The sequence below is a fragment of the Mustela putorius genome, unplaced genomic scaffold, assembly GCF_011764305.1.
Source record: "Mustela putorius furo isolate JIRA1106 unplaced genomic scaffold, ASM1176430v1.1 tig00000129_pilon_pilon_pilon, whole genome shotgun sequence".
Lineage (NCBI taxonomy): Eukaryota > Metazoa > Chordata > Mammalia > Carnivora > Mustelidae > Mustela > Mustela putorius.
In genome coordinates, this window is record NW_025421290.1 from 38,407,168 (window position 1) to 38,420,751 (window position 13,584).

Below are 13,584 nucleotides of genomic sequence, written 5' to 3' on the forward strand. Positions count from 1 at the left end.
TGGGGCTGGCGGACCTAGAGTTGGGAGGGGAACAGTGCTGTGGGGGCCTGTTGCCCCACAGGAGCCCCACTGTGGCCCCACAATGGAGCTGGCCTCCAGAGGCCCATCCGACCAGCTGCCTTCACAGCCAGAGAAGACATGGCCACAGCTAAGTAGTCCTTTCTCCCGGCCACTCCTTCTCGACCCTGTGCGAAGGAGCAGAAGGGAGCCATAGCGAACACAAAGCGACGTACAAGGGGAGACTGTGCCCACCCTGCTCCCTTGGGCCCAATCCAGCCCAGTCCAGGCAAAGGGGTGGGTCTTCAGTTGGACAGACCAGCCTAGATGGTGCTGGACTTTTCCTAAGTTAAAGTGACAGGAACTTTAGAAAGTCTCCCCAAAATGCCATTAAGAGACAGGAAAAGGACAATGAACACGGTTCATCTAGAAACCTTGATGACAGAAAAAAAACGAGTTTGTTTTAAACCCACTGTTTGCTCAACAAGCAAGTTTCCCTTGTAAACAAAGAAATTAATAAGAAAATGTCTTTTTACCAAAATGTGGCTCTGGCACATTTAGAGATGGCCTTGAATTCTCTGACATTATATTCCTTGAGAGGTCAGGCCTCTGTTCCCTCCCTCTGAATGTGAGTTGACCTGGGTCTTCTCCGTAAGTCGGAAGAGACCCAAAATGGTTCCTTCTGAGAGGGCTGGCAGTTTCTGCTTGGTCTCTTGGGAGATGGAGCTGTCACATAAGGAGGTCCGTTATCATGAGGCCACCATGCTGGAAGGAAGCCCAAGCTGCCACAGAAAGGTGGAGAGAGAGAGCCTGTGTGAGCAAGAGTGAGTGCACTTAGCCGGCCTCCAGCTTTTGCAGCTCCCAGCCTCCCCTCCCCTCCCCCCTCACCTCAGCTGAGGCCCCAGACCCCATAGAGCAGAGGAGCTCCTACCTGTCATGCCCTGTTGGGCTTCCTGGTCCACAGAGCTGTGAGATTCATTAATAATAAATCGTGTGGGGCCAGTTTGTCGTGTGGCAACAGAGGCTGAATGGAATATATGGAAAATAAGGAAAGGAGATGAGATGGTGTTTGGAGGAAGGTGCTCCAGACCAGGAGGCCATGGGGGTGCCTCAGAGGAGGTGACATGTATGGGGAAGTTTTAAAGGACAGGAAGAAGTTGGTCCTGTCAAGATCATGAGGAAAAGCACTCAGCCAGAGGACACGGCAGTGTCACGACACGGGAGGAATTCCAGGCCACGGGAGCATGACGAGAAGGGGGGAAAGGGCACGGGATGGGATGTCAGGGGGAGGCGGGGGTTGGGTCATGGGGTCACGAAGGGCTTTACAAGACAGCGTGAGGGGCAGAAATTCGGTTATAACGTGGAGGGAAACCATTGGAGAATTGCAAGCAGGGGAGTGAAGTGATATTAAGTACATTTTTGAAAGATCTAGAGACTCTAGGGACGCCAGCCTAGAGGTACAAGGGCCACTTCGAAGACTGTAGCAAATCCAGGCAACCGATTACTTCGGCTTGGCCTAGGAGATACTGGGAAGCAAGAGAAGTAAGTATGGCTTTAATTATGCATGCGAGCTGGTTGTTTCGATCATTCCTCCACTCAGGAGCACTCTCTGAGGCTCCTAGAAGCAGGCATTTTGTAGTAGATACACGTGTGAGGGGACAACTTTATCACCACATGAAAGCCTTCCCACTTTCCCGCTTAATAAAGAAAACTCCAGTCTGTGAGGCGGAAGAAGGCTAAGGAGAGAGGTCCTGGCTGGAGAGGCTAAGCTGATCTACCTAAGAACTAGGAGAGAGCATTCAGGGAAGCTGGGGAAGGGAGTAAAAGGCCCCGGGGACTAGATCTAGAAAAGAGCTTGGGGTTTTGTCCTAGAGCTCTTGAGGCTTTGGGTCATTCAGGAAGTGAGGCAAGTGTTTGTAGGAGTGTCCCTCCTGTTGAAGACTGTAATGTTCTTTGAGAGAGGCTCGCTCAGAGAGACCCAGCAGAGACCAAGCCCAGTGGAATACCAGACTCAACCAGGGTTGCACAGAGAGGGGGTAAGACCTTGTTTCTGATCTTACAAAGTTGGTCAAAGGAATCAGATGTGAGCAGGTGATTATAATAGAAGGAAAGAAGACCATGTGGCTTGAGCAAATGCAGGTGAAGGGCTACTAGAGAAATCTGAGATGCCAGGGCCAGCTTCTCAAAGCCAGTGGCGCTTGAGCTACTTGAGGAAAGGCAAGCCAGTGCGGGGAGATGAATGGGGAAGGCGTCTACTGGGAGGCAACCCGTTAACAAAGGACCCGTTGTGCTTTGGGATTTTCGAGTGGTGCGGTTTGGCTGATGCTTAAGGTATGTGAAACGGAAGAGTCATAGAGAAGGCCAGAAGGTAGCCCGGGGCCCTGGATGCTATCGTAGGGAATTAGGGTTTTGCTAGGCAGTGGGAAGCTCTGAGGTTTTTTATCATCAGGAGAGTGACACAATTTTGGAATTCAGGGCTGAAAGAAAATTTGCAAAAAATCTATTTCCACACAAACGAAGAACCTGAGGCCCAGGCTTGTCCAAAGCCCTGAAAGCGAAGTGAGCCAGAATTTGAAAATTTATCAGTGAGTGAGATGAAGGAGAGGGAAAGGGGAGGAGAGCCGTGTCTGCTCCAAGCCCGAGAAGCAGGCCAGACATCTGCGAGGCGGGTCGGGCGGGTCGACAGAATAGGCCCCTCCACAAACTCTGGTGGGAAATCAAGGCTCCAGACAGGGCAGCGGTAGGACGGAGCCTTGGTGGGGAAAGATGGCTGTCTGTCAGCACCAGAGCCCAGCAGCTGTTTTCCCAGAGAAAACGGACCCTTCCCTTTCCTGAGGGAAGCCTGGAGCATTCCCCCTCCCCGTGACATTGGCTGCAACGGAGGCAGATGAGGGCCTGGCCCCCGCTAGCTGTCTGCGGGCCCCACCTCAGAGGCCACGGGGCTCCAGGCCAAAAAGATGGTGTGTTTCTAGTCCCTGAGGTATAACTTCGTTACCATAGAGACCACCAGGCAGGAAGGTCGGGCAGGGAGGAGGTGGCCCCCTCCCTGTTCCTCCCACCGAGAGGGTATTACCTGGGTGATGGGGACAGGGTCCCGCCACCCTACTGGTCTCTCATGGAGGCGCTCTGGAGAACCGGCCCTGACCTCGGTTGGACTCCCCGACCCCCATGCAAGTGTTTCCCTCTCCTGTCCCCTCTAGGGCCCCCGCCCTGCCGTCAGCCGGGCCACCCATGTGGGCAACACGGTAATGGGAGCCTCTGTGCTCACACAGCGCGAGCTGTTTACAGCCCTGTGACCGCCTGCCACCCGGCTGGGGTCTGGGGTTTAGACTGTAATGGTGATATCCTCCCCTCGTTGAGCTCTTTATCCCTTTCCAAGCAGTCTCTGCCACAGTCCTCTTCCGAAGCCTGTGAAGTCTTCTCACTTACCAGACAAGCTGGAAGGAAGTACGGAGAGGGCAAGAAATCTGCCCAGAGGATTTCAGCGCCGGCGTCTCTGGAGGGTCAGGGGAGCTGACAGCTGGCCACGGCTGCCTCGAGGCCAGGCAGGCAGGAAAGGCAGAAGCTGAGGCCTCCCAGGATCTGATTCCCGCGTGGACCCAGGGTGTGGACCCAGGGCCAGCCACGTGCGGTCGTGGAAGCCATCACCCGAAGGGAGGGCCGAGTCTGAACCTGGGGGTGCATCCTGGAGCTGTCCCCAGGCTGGCTGGAAATACAACTTTCAGCAGCCGTGGGGAGCATGCAGGGCCTGCGGATTCTTCTCTCAGAGCCAAGTTCCAAGTCCAAATCCAGGAGACTCCAGGTACCTTGGGATCCGTGAGAATCCAGTCCCAGCCAGTCAAGATCAGCTCCAGCAACCAAGGCTCTGCGTCTTTGTGTAGGTGTAGACTTCTCTGCTCTCTGCCACCTTCTACCCCGCCCCTTTCCCCTGGGAATAAAATGTAAATAAAATGCCCTCTTGGGCAAAGACTAATTGTTCTGTGGCTGTAACAAGCAACTCTCAGAACCAGTTATAAACCTGGCTTATTCGACCACTTGTTCCAGTAACCGTGTTCCCTAACCCGTGTGCTTCGTAATAGCACACCGTGAAAATAACCAGTCAGGGACGGGCTCCCTCCATGTTCCAGGCTTCCGGGGCCAAGGTCAGCCCTCTGAAAGCCGACCCACCCCTGAACTCCGTGCTTCCCGACGCCTCGCGGAGGTTAGCCTCAGACACGTGGCTTGACACACAGCTCTCCCTTGGTTCCACGAGTAAATTCGGCCTCTCGTTTCAGATACTGACTAGTGACGTCTTCTTTCCACACTTATACCCGCCAAAGTGTTTCTTGTGATCTAGCACAGATTGAAATGAAGAACTTCAATGAAATGAAATTCTTCCAAAATCCAGAGGAGGAATACATTTTCTTTTTCAGCTTTGAGATGAAGTTGGTCTAAGCGGGGGCCGGAAGCTCCTTCCTTCTCATCCAACAGCCTTCCTCCAGCAGCCCAGCCGCATGCTGGGCCCGCGGGGAGCATCCACAAGAGAAATAAACCTCTCTTTTGACAAAGAGGATCGCTTCCTTTGGCATCATTTGTATTGTGTTGCCGGAGGGCCCAAAGACCCCTTTTTCTACCAGCAGACATGAAGGCAGGAAGAAAGAAAGTGATAAAGGAATCCTCTCGCTACATAGACTTAATTTTTGATATCAAAATGAGATTGTGGGGATCCTGGGTGGCTCAGTCAGTTAAGCACCTGTCTTCAGCTCAGGTCATGATGATCCCAGAGTCCCAGGATCCAGCCCAAGTCAGGCTCCCTGCTCAGTGGGGAATCTGCTTCTCCCTCTCCCTCTGCCCCTTCCCCTGCTCCTCTCTCTCTCTCTCTCTCTCTCTCTCACTCACTCTCTCTTTCAGATAAATAAATAAATGAAATGGTAATATACTCATTATCTTTAACTTGCTTTTTAAACTTAATATATTATAGATATTTCCCCATAACTATAGATATTCTCCAACAATATGATTTTTTTTTAAAGATTTTGTTTACTTATTTGACAGAGAGATAGAGAGCATGAGTAGGCAGAGCGGCAGGAGAGGGACAGAGAGAAGCAGGCTCTCCACTGAGCAGGGAGCCCGATGCGGGCCTCGATCCCAGGAGCCTGAGATCATGACCTGAGCCAAAGGCAGCCGCTTAACTGACTGAGCCACCCAGGATCCCCCAACAATATGATTTTTTAAGGGCTGAATTGTACTGCCCATAATTTGATTAACTGATCTATTACTAGATTTTTGTGTTCTCTTTTTTGTTGTCCTATTAAACCGTGCTACAGAGAACATCCTTGGGGGTTTGTCTTTGTGTATAGAAGTCGTTCTCAACCTAAAACTAAAAACAGCAGCAAAAATCAAGTCCGTCAAAAAAAAAAAAATCAAGTCCGTCCTTCAACTGCACGTTCTCCTTGCAAGTGTCTCTCGATGCCCGTCTTGTGCTTCATGGCCACGTGCGTTGACAGTGGTCTACGCTTTCGCTCTCTATCTTGGCATTTCCGCTCACTTCCATAGCTCAGCCCTGAGAAAGTGACTCCAGGGATTTCCAGGGTGTCAGTCAGCGTTTCCGGTTCATATCTAACTCAACAGCACACGCTGGTCTTAGAATTAAACTCCCAGCCCTTTCCCTCAGCCTGGAAGCTTCCATGAGATCTGAGCTCTGCCCACCTCTAGCTTCATCCCATGTTAGACTCGTCTCTAAGGTCCAGCACGTTTGTCTTTTCCCAGTTTCTGGAATTTGTGGTGCCCCCTCAGGGCCTTTGCTCAAGTCGTTTCCTCTGCCAGGAAATCCCTCCCCCCCCCCGCCCCTCCCACCCAACGTTGCTGACTAATAAATGCATCAGCCATAGCTCAGCTCAAAGGCACTTCCTCAGGAAAGTCTCCCAAACACGCCTGCCCATCAGCTGGGTCCTATTCCACCATTAGAGGCTATGAAGCGCCGTCTACTTCCTTGTAGCACTGAACACTATATCGTGAAAATTAATTCTGTAATTTCATGGTTATGTATTCAATATATCATATTTAAATATTAATCTTAACAGCACAAATAATATACCAATTACCTTTGTCCCCTAAAAACAGAATTTTTTTAAAAAAGATTTTATTTATTTATTTGACAGAGAGATCACAAGTAGGCAGAGAGGCAGGCAGAGAGAGAGGGAGACGCAGGCTCCCTGCTGAGCAGAGAGCCCGATGCCGGACTCAATCCTAGGACCCTGAGATCATGACCTGAGCCGAAGATAGAGGCTCAGGCTTAACCTGGGGAGCCACTCAGACACCCCTAAAAACAGAACATTAAAGGTATTATAATGTCCATCTGCTCCCTGCCCCCATCAGTCCCTCGCCTCCCCGGGAGAACAGCGCTGTGGGGAGCTCAGCGTGATCAGCCCAGGGGGCCAGGGCTCAGGCTCTGGAACCAAACCGCCAAGATGTGCTTCCTAGTGCTCCCGCTTCCTACCTGTGTAAGCTTAAGCAAATTACTTAATCACTTACTGAATTATTGAATTACTTAATTAAACCTGCCTCAGTTTTTTCATCTGTAAAGTGAAAAAAGTGTAAAGGATAAATAATAGTAACAACATGTGTTTTGTTTTGTTTTGTTTTTTTGAGTAGTGTTCTTTTAAGATTCATGTAAGACGTTCTGTGTTAGGTGGTGAGGATGAGTGCCAGGCTCACAGTACATGCCGAGTGGATGTTAACTATTACTATCTGTGGTCGTTACTTTTATGTGTCAAGTTTGCTGGGTCATGTGGTGCCCAGACATTTGGTTAAACATTATTTCTGGAGAAATAATAATGTTAGGGCACCTGGGGGGTGCAGTCGGTTGGGCATCTGACTCTTGATTTTGGCTCAGGTCATGATCTCAGGGTCGTGGGATCGAGCCCCATGTTGGGCTCTGTGCTCAGCACAGAGTTTGCTTGAGACTTTCTATCCCTTTGCTCCTGCCCTCCACACACACACACTCTCTCTCTCTCTGAAATAAATAGATAAATCTTAAAAGAAAGAAAGAAAGGGGGGCAGGGAAGGAAGGAAAGAGAAGAAAGAAAGAGTTTTTCCAGATGAGATTAGCATTTGAATTGGTGGACTCCGTAAAGCAGGTGACCCTCCAGAGTGTGGGCCAGCATCATGCCTGAATAGAACAAATGAGTGGAGGAAGGGAGAATTCACTCTCTGCCTCACCGAGCCGGGACGTTCATCTTCTACCCTTGGCCTGGGACTCAAACCGCTGGTGCTCCTGATTCTCAAGCTTTGGACTCGGACAGGAACTTTTACTATCAGATCTCCTGGTTCTCAGGCCTTTAGATTCAGACTGGAGCTATGTCCCCAGACTTTTCTAGATTTCTAGCTTGTAGATGGTAGGTCGTGTGTCTTCTCAGCCTCCATAATTGCATGAATCAATTTCTTATAATAAGTCATCTATCTATTTACTTACCTACCCATCTATCTATCCTATTGGTTCTTCTTCTCTGGAGAATCCTAACACACTATAATATAGTGGTAGTATTTAATATTGTTTTGTGTGTGTATTTAACAAATATAAATGCAAAAGACATCGCATTGTAGGTAGCATTTAGGAATTGTTTTTACTCAACAATGTGTTTTGAGATCTTGCATGATCATACGCACAGACTTAGTTCTGGTTCATTCTTTTTTTTTTTTTTTTAAGATTTTATTTATTTATTTGACACAGAGAGAGAGATCACACGTAGGCAGAGAGAGTAGGGGAAGCAGGCTCCCTGCTGGCCTCCAACCATTCTGCTGGACTCATCAATTTTTGCTCTGGGTTTTCTAGGTAGATAATCACCTCACCACCAATAACGGGCACTTTGGCCTCTTCCTTCCCAGTCGTTAAACCTCTTGTTTGTTGTTGGTTTCTTATTGCATCAGTTGTAACCTCCAGTATATTTTTGAAGAGCGGAGGCATTGATTCACTTCTGACTGCATTGTACCATTCCAAATAGGTCCGGGTAGGCTGCGATAACAAACAATCCCAAATCCTGTGGCTTTACACAATAATTCTGTTTCTTGTTCAAATTCACTTCTCACTCACACCTCTCTTGCAACACAAGTCATGGGGCAGGGAGACGTTCCTTGTTTCTCAGAGACTCAGCCTGATGGAGTCCTCATACCTCCACGGACCCGTGCTTTCATGATCACTGAGGTGGGAGGGAAGGGTTGGCATGAATTATGCACTGCTTGAAGCTTCACCCCGGTTGCTCTTGTTCTGTCCATTAACATTTCAGAGCAAGTCCCTTGGCCCAGCCCCTTCCAAAGGAGCAGAGAAGTGTGATCCTACCATATGCCAGAAGGATGTCTGGACCGTGGGAAACCTTCCAATGCTCTCCCATTACACATGCTGTTTGCCCTGGGTTTCTGGCAGATAACCCCTTATCAAGTTAAGAAGTAGGTTCGTAAGTTTGTTTAGAGTTGTTATGGAAGGGGTTTGCTCTTATCATGAATGAGAATTGAATTTTATCAAATGGTTTTATGCCAGGCCATTCGTTTGATGTGCAAATGTTACTTTTCTCACTTAATTTGTGAAGACATTCATGCACACCATTTCTCTGCCCAGAACACTCCCTGCACTTTTCTTGATCAATTCTTTCTCATCCTTTGGAGTTCATTCATTCATTCAGCAAATGTTTATGGAGCAAGACTATGTCCAGGGGCGCCTGGGTGGCTCAGTGGGTTAAAGCCTCTGCCTTCGGCTCAGGTCATGATCCCAGGGTCCTGGGATCAAGCCCCACATCAGGCTCTCTGCTCAGCAGGGAGCCTGCTTCCTTCTCTCTCTCTGCCTGCCTCTCTGCCTACTTGTGATCTCTGTCAAATAAATAAATAAAAATCTTTAAAAAAAAAAAAAAAAAAAAAGACTATGTCCAGAATGCAGTTCTAGCTGTTTGGGGTAAGTCAGTGAACAAAGCAGATAAAGGCCCTTGCTCATGTGGATCTTACCTGGAGGCAAGGAAAGAAAATAAACATAGAAAAAGAAAATAAACATAGAGAAAGAAAATAAACATAGAGAAAGAAGATAAACATAGAGTAAATGACATTATATGCTACTGGGGTTGAGTACAGTGGGAAAGAAGCAGGGCAGGATAAGGGAGATGGGGTGCTAGGAGTGTGTAATCACAGTGGGTCTCTCAAGAAAGTTGACAGCAGGGCAATGACTTGAAGTAAGGCTGGGGTTGACCAGGCAAAGGGCCAAGAGTATTCCAGAGTATTCCAGGCAGAGGGTAGCTGCAAGGCAAAGGCTCTGGAGTGGGAGCTGTCAGGTATGTTCCAGAAGCAACAAGGAAGCTCGAGTGGCTGGTGTTGAGTCAGTGAGGTTGGAAGGAGATGAAGCTGCAGAAATAATGGAGAAGGGTGACCATGAGAGCCTTGGAGGTCACAGTAGAGGGATGGGGGCCCTGGCAGACTTTGGAGCGGAAGAGGGACAAGATCTGACTTGTGCTTTGAAAGGATCCCCTGACACAGTGTTGAGAACCGCCTCAAGGGTGGCTAAGGTAGAAACAGGAAGCCAGGGGAAATCTCCCAACAGTAAATCAGGTATGTGAGGAAGGGGCCTGTCCCAAAGTCACACCAGCCGAGGAGGAGGTAAGAAGTGGAAGGGGAGAGAAGTGCTCAGAGTCTGGATATATTTTGCAGGGCAAGCCTGTATGATATTCTAATGGACTGGATATAGGGTGTGCGAAAATAGGAGAAGCTAGGAAGGCTCCAACATTTTTGGCCTGAGCATTTGGAAGGGTGGAGCTGGAAGAGGCTTTAGATGGAGTTTCAGGTCAGGAAGGATCAAGAATTCAGTGTTTTTCTTTTTCATTCTGATAATTTTTAAATTGAGATATAATCCACACACTATTCACCTCTTTGAAATGTGAATTTATGGGACACTTGGGTGGCTCAAGCTCCCCTTGCTTGTGCTCGCATTCTCTCTCTCTGTAACAAATGAATAAAATCTTTTTCAAAAATGTGAATTTGGTGGTTCTTAGTATATTTACAAGTGTTGCAACCGTCACACTAATTCCAGAACATTTGTTGAACTGGAAAAGGAACCCTTATTCTTTAGCCACTCCCCCATTCCCTTGTCCCTGAAATCTATTTTCTGTCCCTATGGACTTGCCTGTTCTAGAAATTTTATATAAATGAACTCCTACAATATGCGGTTTTTTGTGTCTACTTTCTTTTACTCAGCATAATGTTTTCAACGTTCACCCACCAATCTGTACTTCATTATTTTTTTAAAGATTTATTTATTCATTTATTTGAGAGAAAGAGAGAGACAGACAGACAGAGATCCTAAGAAGGCAGAGAGGCAGGCAGAGAGAGAGGGGGAAGCAGGCTCCCCGCTGAGCAGAGACCCCCCCCCCATGCGGGGCTCCATCCCTGGGCCCTGGGATCATGCCCTGAGCTGAAGGCAGAGGCTTAACCCACTGAGCCACCCAGGCGCCCTGTACTTCATTATTTTTATGGTCAAATAACATTCCATTATATGGATATGCTAATTTTATTTATCTATTCATCATTGATGGATGTTTATATTATTTCCACTTTCTAACTATTATGAATAATGTCATTATAAACATTCATGTGTAAGTTTTCATGTGGACATATGTATTTAGTTTTCTGGAGCTTATTATTTTTTTTTTTAAGATTTTATTTATTTATTTGACAGACAGAGACCACAAGTAGGCAGGGAGGCAGGCAGAGAGAGAGGGGGAAGCAGGCTCCCCACTGAGCAGAGAGCCCGATGAGGGCTTGATCCCAGGACCCTGAGACCATGACCTGAGCCGAAGGCAGAGGCTTAACCCACTGAGCCACCCAGGCGCCCCAGTTTTCTGGAGTTTAGAGAAAGCCACTAGTGGATTGCTTGGTCATATGGTAACCCTTTGTGAAGAACTTTCAAATTGCTTTCCAAAGAAGCTGCACCATTTTATACTCTGACCAGCAATGAGTCATAGTTCCAACTTCCCCAGGTCCTTGCCAACACTTGCTATTGTCTATCTTTTTTTTTATCATAGCCATCCTAGTGGATGTGAAGTCATATTGCATTGTGGTTTTAATTTGTATTTATTTAATTTGCATTCCCCTAATGACTAACCATACTGAGTATCTTCTCAAGGGCTTATTGGCCATTTGTATATCTTCTCTGAAGAAGTGTTTACTCAAATTTTTTGCCTATTCTAAATTGGGTTATTTGTCATTTTATTGAATAGTACAAGTTCTTGTTAAGTTCTGGATGCTAGACCCTTATCAGATAAATGATTTACAAATGTTTTCTCCAATTCTGTAGGCTGTGTTTTAAACCTTTAGTTCTGGACTTGTTGAATTAGAGATTTTTTATTAGGCTATTAAGTATTTAAGTCTGGTAGACAGGGGAAGGCTAAGAGATAGAGAAGATAGAAGATATCTGTAAATAGATATACAGAACCATCAGCATATAGAATATGCTGTTTAAAATCACAAGATTACATGCAATCTTCATTAAGAGAGGAAGGATAGAGGGAAGAAAAACACCAAGGGCTGAACCCTGGGCCACTCTAACATTCAGAAACTGGAGAGGAGGAGAGGAAACATCAAAGGAGATGAAGAAGGGGCTGCCAGTGAGACAGGGGGCAACCGTGAGAGTATGGGGTCCAGAAGCCTGGAGAGAAAGGCATGATCACCTGGGTTGGATGCTTCTGAGAGGAAAGAGAGGACCAAGAAATGACCATTGGGTTTGGCAACCATGAGGTCATTGGTAACTTAACCAAGAGCAATTTCATTTTGTAAAAGATTTTACTTATTTATTTATCTGAGAGAGAGAAAGAGTGTGCATGTGTGAGAGCAGGGGAGGGGCAGAGGGAGAGGGAGAGAATCTCAAGCCGACTCCCCACTGAATGTGGAGCCTGATGTGGGGCTCAATCCTACAACCCATGAGATCATGACCTGAGCTGAAACCAAGAGGCTAGTGCTCCACAGACTGAGCCACCCAGGCACAGGCACCCCCCCCTTTTTTTTTTGAGAGAGAGAGAGTAAGTGGCGGGATGGGGGAGGGCAGAGGGAGAGAATTTTAAGCAGACTCCATGACTGGTGTGGAGCCCCACTTGGAGCCCCACACAGGGCTCAATCTCATGACCCTGAGATCATGGCGGGAGCGCAAATCAAGAGTCAGCCACTTAAGTGACTGAGCCACCCCAGTGCCTGGACCAAGAACAATTTCAGAGGAATGCTGAAGAAGAAAGCCTCATCAGAGCAGGTTCAAGAAGAGGAGAAGAGAAACTGGAGACGGTGAGCATATACCTCTCTTTTAAGGAGCTTTGCTACAAACCTAGGGTGGTAGATAGTGGGAGAAGGGAAGCCAAGAGTGATTTTGTTTTGTTTTGTTTTCTTGCTCTGCTTTTAAAATGGGAGAGTCGGCATTATGCTTGTATCAGACAAGAACAATCCAGTGGGAGTCAAAAAGTAATGATGCAGGACAGAGAGGGGAGAATTGCTAGAGAAGTTTTCTTGCGCAGGTGATGGGATAGGGCGGATCCCAAGTGGAAGTCTGGCCTTTGATGGGTCACAGACAGGTCATCTGTGGGAAGAGGTGGGCAGGCATTGTGTGGGTGCAGACCTGGCTGGCAGGCAGATAGCAAACAGAAGAAGAGAGCTCCCGTGTTTTCAAGGGAAGAAGGAAGTGTGTCTCTGGCTGGGAGTGACGATAGTGGAGGAGGCATTGGGTTTTAGGAAAGGGGATTATGTTAATGTATCCAGGGAAGACACGGTGCACTAAGGACAGCAGGAGTGCAGAACTGGGGTGCTAGTAAGGGTTGTATGCCCACTTCGGTTATCACTTCCTCTGGAAAGCCTTCTGACCCCCCAGACCAGGTCATTCCCCTTGTTGTGAGTCTCATAGGCCCTGTGGTGCTCCTCTCACACAGATCTGATCCCAACTGGAATGAAATATCAACTGTATTCTGTGGTTCTTTAATCCCTAGATCCCTCCCTAGACTGTAAACCCCTGAAGACGTGAGCAGAGGCTGTCTGTTCCAGCGCTGGGTCTCAGCATCTCCTTCCTCCTGCATAGTCATGTCTCAGTACAAAAGTATTAAATAGTTGAATGAAAGGATGAAATAATGAGAAAAGTCCCAGAAGCGGCATGCATGTTTTCTAGTCGGCCTAGATTTCTTTCTTTCTTTCTTTTTAAAATTTATTTATTTTGAGAGAGAGACAGAGAGAATGGGGAGGGGGAGGGGGAGAGAGAGAATCTCAAGCAGACTCTTCGCTGAGCTGAGCGTAGGGCCCTCCCAGAGCTCGATCAGGACCAAGAGAGCATGACCTGAGCTGAAACCAAGAGTCCCAGCTCCCCCGACTGAACCATCCCTGCTCCCCTAGTTGGCTTAGATTTCTGAAGCAGGCTCTCCCGGTCGTTACGGACACCAACCCCCTCTCGCCCACCCCATTCCCTCTCCCAGGTGCGGCTTCACGGATGCTGGGGCTTTAAGAGCCGCAGAAGCGGAGCCGGGTGCTGATTGGCGGTTTATTCTAACGCCGGGGGATGAGCTCATCCGCAGCCAATGGGCAGGCCGCACCCGGCCAGACCCCCGC